The sequence below is a fragment of the Trichosurus vulpecula genome, chromosome 2, assembly GCF_011100635.1.
Source record: "Trichosurus vulpecula isolate mTriVul1 chromosome 2, mTriVul1.pri, whole genome shotgun sequence".
Lineage (NCBI taxonomy): Eukaryota > Metazoa > Chordata > Mammalia > Diprotodontia > Phalangeridae > Trichosurus > Trichosurus vulpecula.
Genome location: NC_050574.1, coordinates 81,980,808 through 81,991,580, shown reverse-complemented (window position 1 = coordinate 81,991,580; position 10,773 = coordinate 81,980,808).

Below are 10,773 nucleotides of genomic sequence, written 5' to 3'. Positions count from 1 at the left end.
GAAAAGTGGGGAGAGAGGCAGCACTGGATCACTGGAATTTAATTTATTGGGAACAAAGAGGGGATACCAAAGGGGCTGAGGGGAAAAAGAGAAGTTAGGTGAGAGAGAAGAGGAGGTACAGAGAAGAAGGACAAGGGAGACAAGATAGTATAATGGGGACAGAGGAGAAAGTAGGGGGGACTAGGGGAAAGAGACAGGAGACAAATGGGAGAATCCCCAAATGTGAGAGCTGGAAGGGAAAACCACAGGATCACAGGAATCAGATCTGGAAGAGACCTCAGAGGCCATGTAGTGCAACTGTTTCGTTTTATAGATGAGGAAACTGAGGGTCAGGGGAGTTAAGTGGTTCCCTCAATGTCATGTGCTAATTAATCAGGGACTTAAACCTGGTCTTCTGGCTCCTTTGAGAGGAAAAGAATCGGGGTAGAAGGGAATGATAAAGATTGACAGAGAAGCTCTAAATAAATGCTTGTTGAACTGAATGGCAAGAGAGAACTGGATTTTTGGAAAGGTACTAACAAAACTTGAATGTGTCCAGAGAAAGGCAACCTCTCTGAGCCTGCTGGGGACCAGACGGATCACTCAAGAACTGATGCTCCACCACCTGAACTGAAGACCTGGGAACAGGAAAGCTATTCAGAATTATTCCAAAGGCTTTCTGTGGCAGGCTTTGCCAAGCTGAAACAGTCTGAAGCTTGGGCCCAAAGTTCAGCTATTGACTGAGGACCAGCCTCCAAAGTTTGGAAAAGCTCATCACCAGGCTGGCTACTATAGGATCAATTTTTCAGCCATGGAAAGTTTCAATCTATTTCCAGAACTACTTCCCATTTTTTGGTGATCTATCAGAAAGAGCTTTTCCTTCCTAATCTCTCTAATTTTTCCATTGTCTTTAGATCATACGGTGTAACAGTCTTAACAGAAGTCACTGTTCATGTGTCTCTATTGTTGTAAAAATGGTAATTCCTTATATTTGCAGACTTTACCGTAGACAAAGCACTTTCACAGATAGTTTTTCTGTGGTAGGAAGGATAGATTATCTCCATCATAAATGATAAAACTGAGGCTCAGAGGAGGGAAACTTTCATGCATAGTCACTCAGCAGAACCTTTATACAGCAGAGCTCAGCCCTCTGTCTTCAGAATCTATGTTCTTTTACATTCTACTAGACTGCCTTTTATATCAATATCATTCTCCTTGTCTTGCCTTTGAAGGCTCCCCAACACAAGTCATGCAATAATCCTTTTTTCCTTATTTTCTCTCCCTTTTCATCTTTTGCATATCTATTTGTAAAAGTATCTTTCATTTGCTCATTTCTTTCTTCCTATTCTATTTTCTTCCACTGGCTTCCAAGGCTTGGATTAACCTCCTATGTTAACCAGGCTAAAAGTTGTACTTTAATTCATCAGGCCCAATAAGACACCTTTCCGGATTTCCACCCCACCCTCCATGAATAGCTATTAGCACTCTCTCTCTAAATGATTCTATACATTTTTCCTATTCATTTGTGCACAGTTGTATGGACTCCTTCCCCGCCACCCCCATAGGATGTAAGATCCTTGGAGATGGTGACTTTCCACTTTTTGTCACTATATCTCCATCACCCAGCACAGTGCCTGGCCACATAGTAGGTGTTTAGAGCATATTTGCTGAAATGTTGAACAGATTGTTTTGCTTGGTCCCAGAGAGCACAACTAGGAGAAATGGGTGGAAGCTGCAGAGAGGCAGCTTTAGAGTTGAAGTAAGGAAAGATTTCCTAACAATCAGAGCTGTCCAAGTGGAATGAGCTGCCCTGGGAGGCGGCAGGTTCTCTTCACCAGAGTTCATAAGATCATAGATCTAGAGATGAGAGGGGCCCTTATAAATCATCTGGCCCAACGCTTCATTTTACAGATGAGAAAACTAAGCCCAGGAAGTTACTAAATGTTAAGGTCACACAGGTAGTAAGTGGCAGAGCCAGAATTCAAACTCAGGTCTGGTGACCCTACACCAGGGCACTCTTTCCCTTGTCCCACACTACCTCTCAATATTCAAACACCAGTTAGATGATGACAACTTCTCAGGGTTACTGTAAAAGGGATTCTCATAAAGGTATTTCTGTGGAGTTCCTTCTAAATCTGAGATTCTGTCACTACATGAAAATAGGGGAGAGAGTGGAAAAAGAGGAGGAAAAAAAAGGGATGAAGGGAAATGAGAAAAGACAGAAGGGATATATAGTGAAGAGAGTAAGGGAAAAAGGAAAAATAAGCTGAAAGAAGAGGAGAGAGATGAAGAAAGGAGAGAAAAAAGTACAGATTGGAAAAAGGACAACAGAAAGAGAGAAATGTGGAGGGAAGGTGAAAGAACAGCAAGGCAGAAAGACTAAGGAAAGAAACAAGCGAAAGACAAAGGGGAGAGAGGATGGGCTCACAGGGGAGAGAGAAGGAAAAAAAGAGGAGAGAGAAAGGAGACTAAATATAGGATAGAGAAGAGAGAAAGAAGGTACAAAAAAGGACTACCTTTTCCCCTTAGTTTTAGGACAATAGAGTAGAAGTAGCCACTTTTTAATGTCCTAGAAGTGACTAGTAGTGGACATGAATGAGGTCTTCCCCACTGTGGGGAAGCCCTGGAAATGTGGGACATGGAACCGAGAGAGGTTGTGGTCTCAGCATCAGAAAAAACCCCACCAAAAACCCTGTCTGTGTGGGAGAGAGGACAAACTGTCTCCACGAAAGGACATGGGGAGGTCAAGGAACTACGCTCCAAACACAAGCTGAGGTACAGTCTCTGGGAATGGGTGCCAGTGACTTGCAGGTATGAGTGTGGGTGGACGCACATGCTAGGAATGATTGGCCTCAGGGAGTGGTGGCATCTCCTTTAGGGCGTGAGGGCAGCTGAGACTAGAGGTGTGGGGGTGGCTGTTTTGGTATCTGAGGTGTTTAGGCAGCTGTTAAAGTGGGTATGTGTGTCATGTGTGGCCAAGGGTGATGGGATCTCCTCTGGACTCCACTGAGAGGGACTGTTGAGGTATTGGTGGGCAGCTGTGATAGTATCTCCTGTGGGGTGTTCAATCAGCTGTCACAGTGTTATGTGGAGTTTGCTTTGGAAGGAGGTACTATGAATGTTTCTTTTTTTCCGTCTTCCTATCCCAATTACCTGGCACGGTGCCTGACACATAGTAGGTGCTTAATAAATACTTATCGATTAACTGTGTAGGTGGCTGAGACAGTGCTTCCTCTGGGACACTTGAATTGGCTGACAGTGTCCAGGGCATGTGGGCAGTTGTGACAGTGTCCGGGAGTTTGCGGGTGACCACAAGGCACAATATTATCCCGGCCCTTGACCCTGTGGTTTCCAGTCCAGCCTACTCCACACTGCATTCATTGTGCCTTTCAGATCCTCCCCTCCTCCACACCAGAGACCAAAGTAACTAGCCCCATTCCCAGCCACAACTACCCCAGTTCAGTAAGACTCAAAACACTTCTCCAGTTCTAGCTTCTGCATCTCCAACGAGAGAAACTGGGCAGTTCACACTCTGAACAGGATCTATGTTGACCCAACTGAACCTAAAGGCACAGAGTGTCTGAGCCGGAATAGCCCAGGGAAATAATCTGATCCAATCCTCTCACTTTAGAGCAGGAAAGAAAAGGCCCAGATGTGGGAAGTGACTTGCCCAAGGTCACACAGTAAGTTGGTGATACAATTGGGACTAGAAAGCAAAACTTGACTCCTAGGCTAACACTCTTTCCAATTTCCATCTGCCTCTTTACGACTCTTTTTCTGTGTCTCTTGTCTGTTTCTCTTCTCCTTCTGTTTCTCTCCATTTTGGTCTCTTTGTCTCTGTTTCTGTCCCACACTTCACATGCAAGACGTCCTGATACATATATATGGGTGCACATGCACGCGCGCACACACACACACGCACACACACACAGGGAAAGCCACTCACCCCACTCCCCCGAAGCCACACGTTTACATACACACGCTTGACCCACGGACACGCAGGCACACTCGCAGACGCACACATCCTCCCACAATCGTACACACTCCAACATGCCCGGCCCATCCAGGCTCCCCGCACTCACACACTCACACGCACACGCAGGCCCCCGACCCTCCTCTCGTTTCCCCCCCTCCATCCCAGTCCCTCCCCACATCCCCATTCCTCCCTCTCCCCCCCCCCTCCCCATTGTCTCTAAACTCAGAACAAAGCCCCAGCTCTGCAGCCCCGGGCCGGGAGAGGGGAGGACTCAAAGGGAGAGGGGGAAGGGGCAGGGGGCCTCGGGAGAGGGGGAGGGGGCCGGAGGGGCCGGGCGGGCACTGACCTCACCGCCGCCTCCACCGGCGCCTCGACTCCCGGCCGCTTAGGCGGCCCGCTCCGGGATCCGCTATCCGCCCCCCGGGGCCGCGCCCGAACGGGGCCCGGAGCTGCTCATCCTCCAGCGCTTTCGCCTCTTCTTTCTTGGACTCTGCCTCCGCCGCCCCGCCTTGGCTGCCCGTCAGGTCCCCACTTCCAGTCCCGCAGTTCGGCCGTCAGTCCCTCCGCCCGTCTGTCCGGGCGCCGCCTCCCGCTGCCGCCGCCGCCGCCGCCACCGAGGAGTCGAGATTCCCCCCGCCCCTCGGGCCCCCCCCAGCCCCCCGAGCCCCCCCACCCCAGCCGCCTGTAACCCGAGCCCCCGCCCCCCTCTCCGCGCGCCCTCCCTCTCTCCATCCCCCGCCCCCGCCCCCTCCCTTCCTACGTCCCGGCCCCACTGCCTTCTCCCTAGCCCTCCCGCCCTGGTCCGGACCTCCTTTCCCAGACTGAGGCTCTGGGTGAGCCCAAACCTCCCGGACTTGGTCCAGATTGACCTTCTCCATCCCATTCTCTCCCATCTCCTTCCCGTCCTATATTTCCAAGAGGGGTTTGAACTAGATGATCGCTAAAGTCCATTCCAGTTTGAAATCCATAATCCTATGATCCTTCTCTTTCTCCCTCTTGGCATTTTTCTTCTTAACCCCTTCTTTCTTCCTGCTTTCTATCGCTTTTATTCCCCGCTTTCTCCTCAACCTCTTTCTCTCTCCTTCCTCCATTTCCCCATTACCTAACCTTGATCTCGTTCTTCCCGCCGCTCTTCTTATTCTCTCTCTCTGTCTCTGTCTCCCTCTGTGTGTCTGTCTGTCTCTCTCTGTCTCTCTCTCTCCTCCCTTCTCCCATTCCATTTTCCCCATCCCTTTGGTCTCTCTCTTTGATCTATCCCTTGCTATCTCCATCATATTCTTTCCTCCCCACCTTCCCCCCACCCTTCTTCCTGACGCCTTTTTCTTCACTTATCTCTTTCATCCCATCCCTTTCCCTCCAAATACTCTTCTTGTATTCTCTCCCTATCACCTTCTTTCTCCTATCCCTTCCCTTTCCATCACCCTTTCCTCTCTATCTCAGCTTCTTTTTTCCTACTGTCCTTGTTCCTTATTCCAGAATCAAAGAATTAAGAGAGACCTTAAAGTCTATTTTAACTTATACATGAAAGAGAATACACTCTGCTACATACCCAACAATTGACTTTCCTGCCTTTGGTTCATGGGAATATAGATTTGAAGTTGGAAGGGTTCTTGAATCATCTTGACCAACCTCATATTTTACAGATTGGATAAAATGAGGCCCAAAGAGTTTAAATGACCTGCCCCAGGTAAAGTGACAAAGCAAGGATTTTAATCTGAGCCATTTAAGGGAAAGCCTAACCCTCTTTTCACTGAGCCATGCTGTTGAGAAACCTCTAGTTAAGAAGAACCTATCCTACTTTGGGACAGCCCTAATTTTTGGAATGTTTTTTTTTTTTTCCTGACATTAAGCCAAAATCTTTCTCTTTGCAACCACTACCTTATTCTGCTATGGGGGACAAGCAGACCAAGTTGTATTCATCTTCCCTGTAATAGCCCTAGAAATACTTGAAAATAGCCATCATGTTCCTCCTAAACCTTCCCCTGCCCCTTTTAGGCTAAATATCTAAAGTTCAATCAGATAGTCCTCACATGGCATAGCTTCCATGCTCCTCACCATACTGATCACTCTCCTCCATCCCTAAATTTGCTGTAATTCCCTTCTCTTTCTATCTCTTTCTTCCTGCTCACAGCCCTTTCTCTCCCACTTTTCTCTTCTTGATCTCTTCCCCTTCTTCCTCTTATATCTCTATTTTTTTCTTCATTTCCTTCTCTTCCTCTATCCTTTGTCTCCCTCTTCTCCCCTTTAGTCTCCTTCATTCCTTTCTCTCTACTCCTCTTCCTCTGATCCTTTTCTCTTCCCATTTTTCTCCATCACCTTTTCTCTGTCCACATCCTTTTTCTCCCCATCTCCATGTCCCCCAAATTTCCTACACCCCTTCTTTCTTTTCTCCTCCTACACTCTTCCCAATCTATTTTTTGTCTCTCCCTCCTTCTATTATATTCTTCTCTCTCTTAATCCCCCTCATTCTTTTACCTTTTTCCTTTTCTTTTCCCCATATCTTCTCTCCCTAATCCATTCTCTTTCAATGAAATTTCTCTCTTCCTTCCACTTCCCCCTTCCCCTCTTTTTTCTTGCACCCCCTTCTCTTTTGGATCCCTTCCTCATCTATTTCTTCTATAACTTTCAGATCATAGTATGCTTAGATTTCAGTAATAATGAATTTGACTATGCTTGTGGATATGCTCTAGAAATACGGGATAGATGTTAGCATAGTTAGATGGCTTTTGAATTGGTGTAATAGTTTGATGTTGACTTGAATAAAGTTTAGGAAGGACATTGGCAAACTGGTATATGAACAAAAGATGACCAATATGTTGAGGAGACTAGAAACTATATCATATGAGGATTGCTAGAAGAAACAGAGGATGTTTCTGGAGAAGAAAAAGGAAAATGTAATAGTTATCTTAAAATATTTGAAGGGTTGTCATGGAGAAGAGGGATTAGACCTGTTCTGCTTGGCCAAAAAGGGATGGAGAGGGATAAGCATTTATTAAGCACATGGCATGTCAGGCACTATGCTAAGTACTTTACAAATATTACCTCATTCGATTCTTACAACCTATGAGGTAGGAGGTATTATGATCCCCATTTTATAGCTGAGAAAACTGAGGCAGACAGAAGTTGGGACTTGCCAAGGGTCACATAGCTTGTAAGTATTTAAGGTTGAATTTGAACTCAAATTCCAAATTGAACTCCTAACTCCTGGTCCAGAGGGCAGAATAAGATGGAGGAAGGTCCTTAGTGAAGGGCCGCAGAGATCTATACTTAGCACTGTGTTAATTAACATTTTTATCAAAGGCTTAGACAAAGGCAAAGATCATGGTGTACTTGTTAGATTTGCACAAGACATGAAGCCTGGTTAGATAGCTAATGTGTAGAGAGGATCCAAAAAGGCATTGACAAGCTAATATAATGTACTGAATTAAACCAGATGAAATTTAAAAGGAATAAATATGAAGTTCCATACTTGAGTTCTAAAAATCAACCTCACAAACACAGAATTGGGGAGGACGGCCAGACAACATTCCTGTGAACAAAATCTGGGGGTTTTGTGGACTACAGTCTCATTATACAGCTGCTAAAAAAGCAAATGTAAATGAAAGCTTTATTATTAGAGGCACAATGTCCATGACTGGGGAAATGATATTCTTGCTCTCTTTTGCCGTCATTCAGACCACATGTTTAGTGTTCAGTTCTGGGTGCCACATTTTTGGAAGGACATTGATAAGCTGGAGTTGGTTCACAGTGGGGCAGCTGGACTAATGAAAGGCCCCAAGATCATACCACATGAAGATTGTTGAATAAACTGGGGATATATAACCTGGAGAAGATCTACAAGGACGACATGCGTTTGACTTCAAGCGTTTTAAGGACCACTTGTTGGAGGAGAAATTAATTTGTTCCACTTCATCATAGAGGGCAATGGGTGAAACGAATTTGCAAAAACTTCCTAATAATTAAAACTATCCCAATGTACATTAGATTGTTACCAAGGGAAATATTAGATTGTCCCTCAATTATTGGGAATGCTGTAGAAGGGTTTATTTACCCGTAAGGGTTGGACTATATGGCCTTTAAGGTCCTCTCCAATAGTTAGATTCTGTAATTAATTCTATGAAAATGATTGAATTCAAATCAATTCAACAAACTTATTAAGTACCTCCTATATCATAGACATTGTTGTATGTGAATGGAAAAAAGGCATTTATTAAGGGTTACTATGTGCTAAGCTCTAGGGATCCCATACAAAAGCATGATAGTCCTTGCCCTCAAGAAGCTTACAGACAATGTGTAATGGCAGTGGTGGTCAACAGTGGAATAATATAGTCTCTGAAGAATTAAAAATGAGTGTCACTCAGAGGGAGAAGAGCATGGTGAGTATGAGCAAGTTGAAACATGGGATACGTATAGAAAAAAGTAAAGATTTGATCAGAGAAATATGACTGAAAGAGATGGTCTGGCCACATGGCATAGGATTGTCAATATTGAGCTGAAAGGCTTATCAGAGGACATCTAGTCAAGCCCCCTCATTTTACAGATGAGTAAACAGACCCAAGGAGATTAAATGACTTGCCCAAGGTCACACAGGCAGCTAATGACAGGTATCGGATATGAATACAGGTCTTCCGAGTCTAGAGCTTTAGGACCATCTTGATGTCAAGATAAAATGAGGACGGCCCCCAGGATGTTAAGTGGACCTCCAATGGGAAATTCTGTAACAAGAGTTACAAAGGATATGCAGGCATAGCTGGTTGTGGTTCATCTACACATATCCATTTGAGTATGTCCACAGCACTATGCTAAATGATAGCAATAGAAAGACAAAAATGAAGTGGTTTCTGTGCTTAGTGAGCTTATATTCTACTGGGGTAGAGGGGGGAGGGAAAAAGAACCAAGGGCAAATGTAAGACAACCAAAGATTCCTAAATATGCACCTATGACTGACCTCTTACTTGTGTCCCAGGCCGTTATCTTAAGCTTCTGAAGCCACATCCCCACTTATGTGTGTTACCACCAATTCAGTCTCAACAGGTTCCAGATCAAGGTAGTATTTCCTCCTTTCCCCAAACCTGTTTGTTCCCCTTCTGACTTCACTGCTTTGTGGCACCACCATTCACCCAGTCTGCTATCTTTCAAGATTTGATGCTATATTTGACTCTTTCCTTTTCCTCAGTGACAACTTACCAAATCTTCTTGTTCTCTCATCCCATTTGTCCACTTCTGCTCTATTTCCACTGATACCACTCTAGTACAGGCTCCCATCACCCTCTTGGACTACTGAAAGACTCCTACCAGGTCTTTCTAGAGACTCCCCACCTCCAGTCTACCCTGAATGCCACTGATGGACTAATATGATAATACCTCTGGCTATAGCAGTGCTCTGGTCCTAAAACTTTTCAATGATTCCTTATTGCCCTAGAGAAAAATAAAAAGGTTAAATAGTTTTAGCTGTCACTTAAAACTCTTTTCCATGTGACATCATCCTATTACTGCACCCTTATCTCATGACTCCTTTCATATAGTCTATATTCCATCAAAACTGGACTATTCTGTCCCCCAGACATGCTCTGTGTTTTTCTGCCTTTGTACTTTTGCACACATTTGCTCTCTCTGTGCTGGGAATGACCTCCATCAGACTGTTTTCCCTACTTGTTTACATTACTACTTATGCTTTTAAAGCCAAGTCAGATACCACCTCCTGCAAGAAACCTTTTCTAATTGCCATCAGTTGGTAATGACTCCTTGCCTTGGACCTCATGTAAAACTTCATTCATATTTCCCTTACAAATTTGTTATTTTGAGTTCTAATTATTTTTGTATGTGCCAAACCCTACTCACTACTAGACTATAAGTTTCATGAGAATGAAGACTGTGACAGAACAAGTCTGTGACTTATGTAAACTTTGTTTCTCACCTGGAACCTATGTATGCCATCAACACTTAATAAATATACATTCAGTTTGAACATGGTATTAGAAATAGCATTGACAAGTTGGACTATGTCCAGAGAAGGTCTAGGATGTTGAAGGGATTGGAAATCTTACTGAATAAGGATTAACTAAAGGAACTCAAGAAGACTTGGGGAAAGGGAGTAATTTCTGTCTTAAGTATTTGAAAGGTTGTTGTATGGATGAGGTACTAGATTTGTTTTGCTTGGCCCCAGAATGAAGCTCTGTATAAGTGTGTGTGTAACTTAATAATTAGAACTATCTGTAAGTGAAATAGGCTGGCTCAGGAGATGGTTGTTTAAATGGAGGTTTTCTACCGGAGTCTGGAAGACCACTTCTTAGAATGTTAGAGAAGGAATTCCTGTTTAGTTATAGGTTGGACTAGATGACCTATGAGGTCTCTTCCAAATCTTCAGTCTTTAAAAACAGGAAATAATGGTTTAAAAATGGTCTAATTATGTAGTATGCTACCCACCTCCTGACAGGGGTTATGGACTTACATATATTTTTTGGACATAGCCAATATAGGAATTTATTATCACTCTGGATCCTAAAAGGCTATGTCAATACAAACGAGCAGGTCCTACTAAACTGGTCACACTGAGTCATTCAAGGGGCAGACTAATTATATGACAAGAAGCTAAAGAAGCTAAACTCCCAAAGCTTGGCCACCACCAATGAGGAATGACTGATGACCAATGGTGACGATGCATGAGGTAGCTTATAAATTTGTTAAATTAAATTTCATTTTTTTCAATTAACTAAATTCTGTCTTCTCTTCTCCCACTCCCCTCACTCCCAACTGAAAGAGAAAAACAAAGGCCCTTGTAACAAATACCTTTAGTTAGGCAAAACAAATTCCTGCTT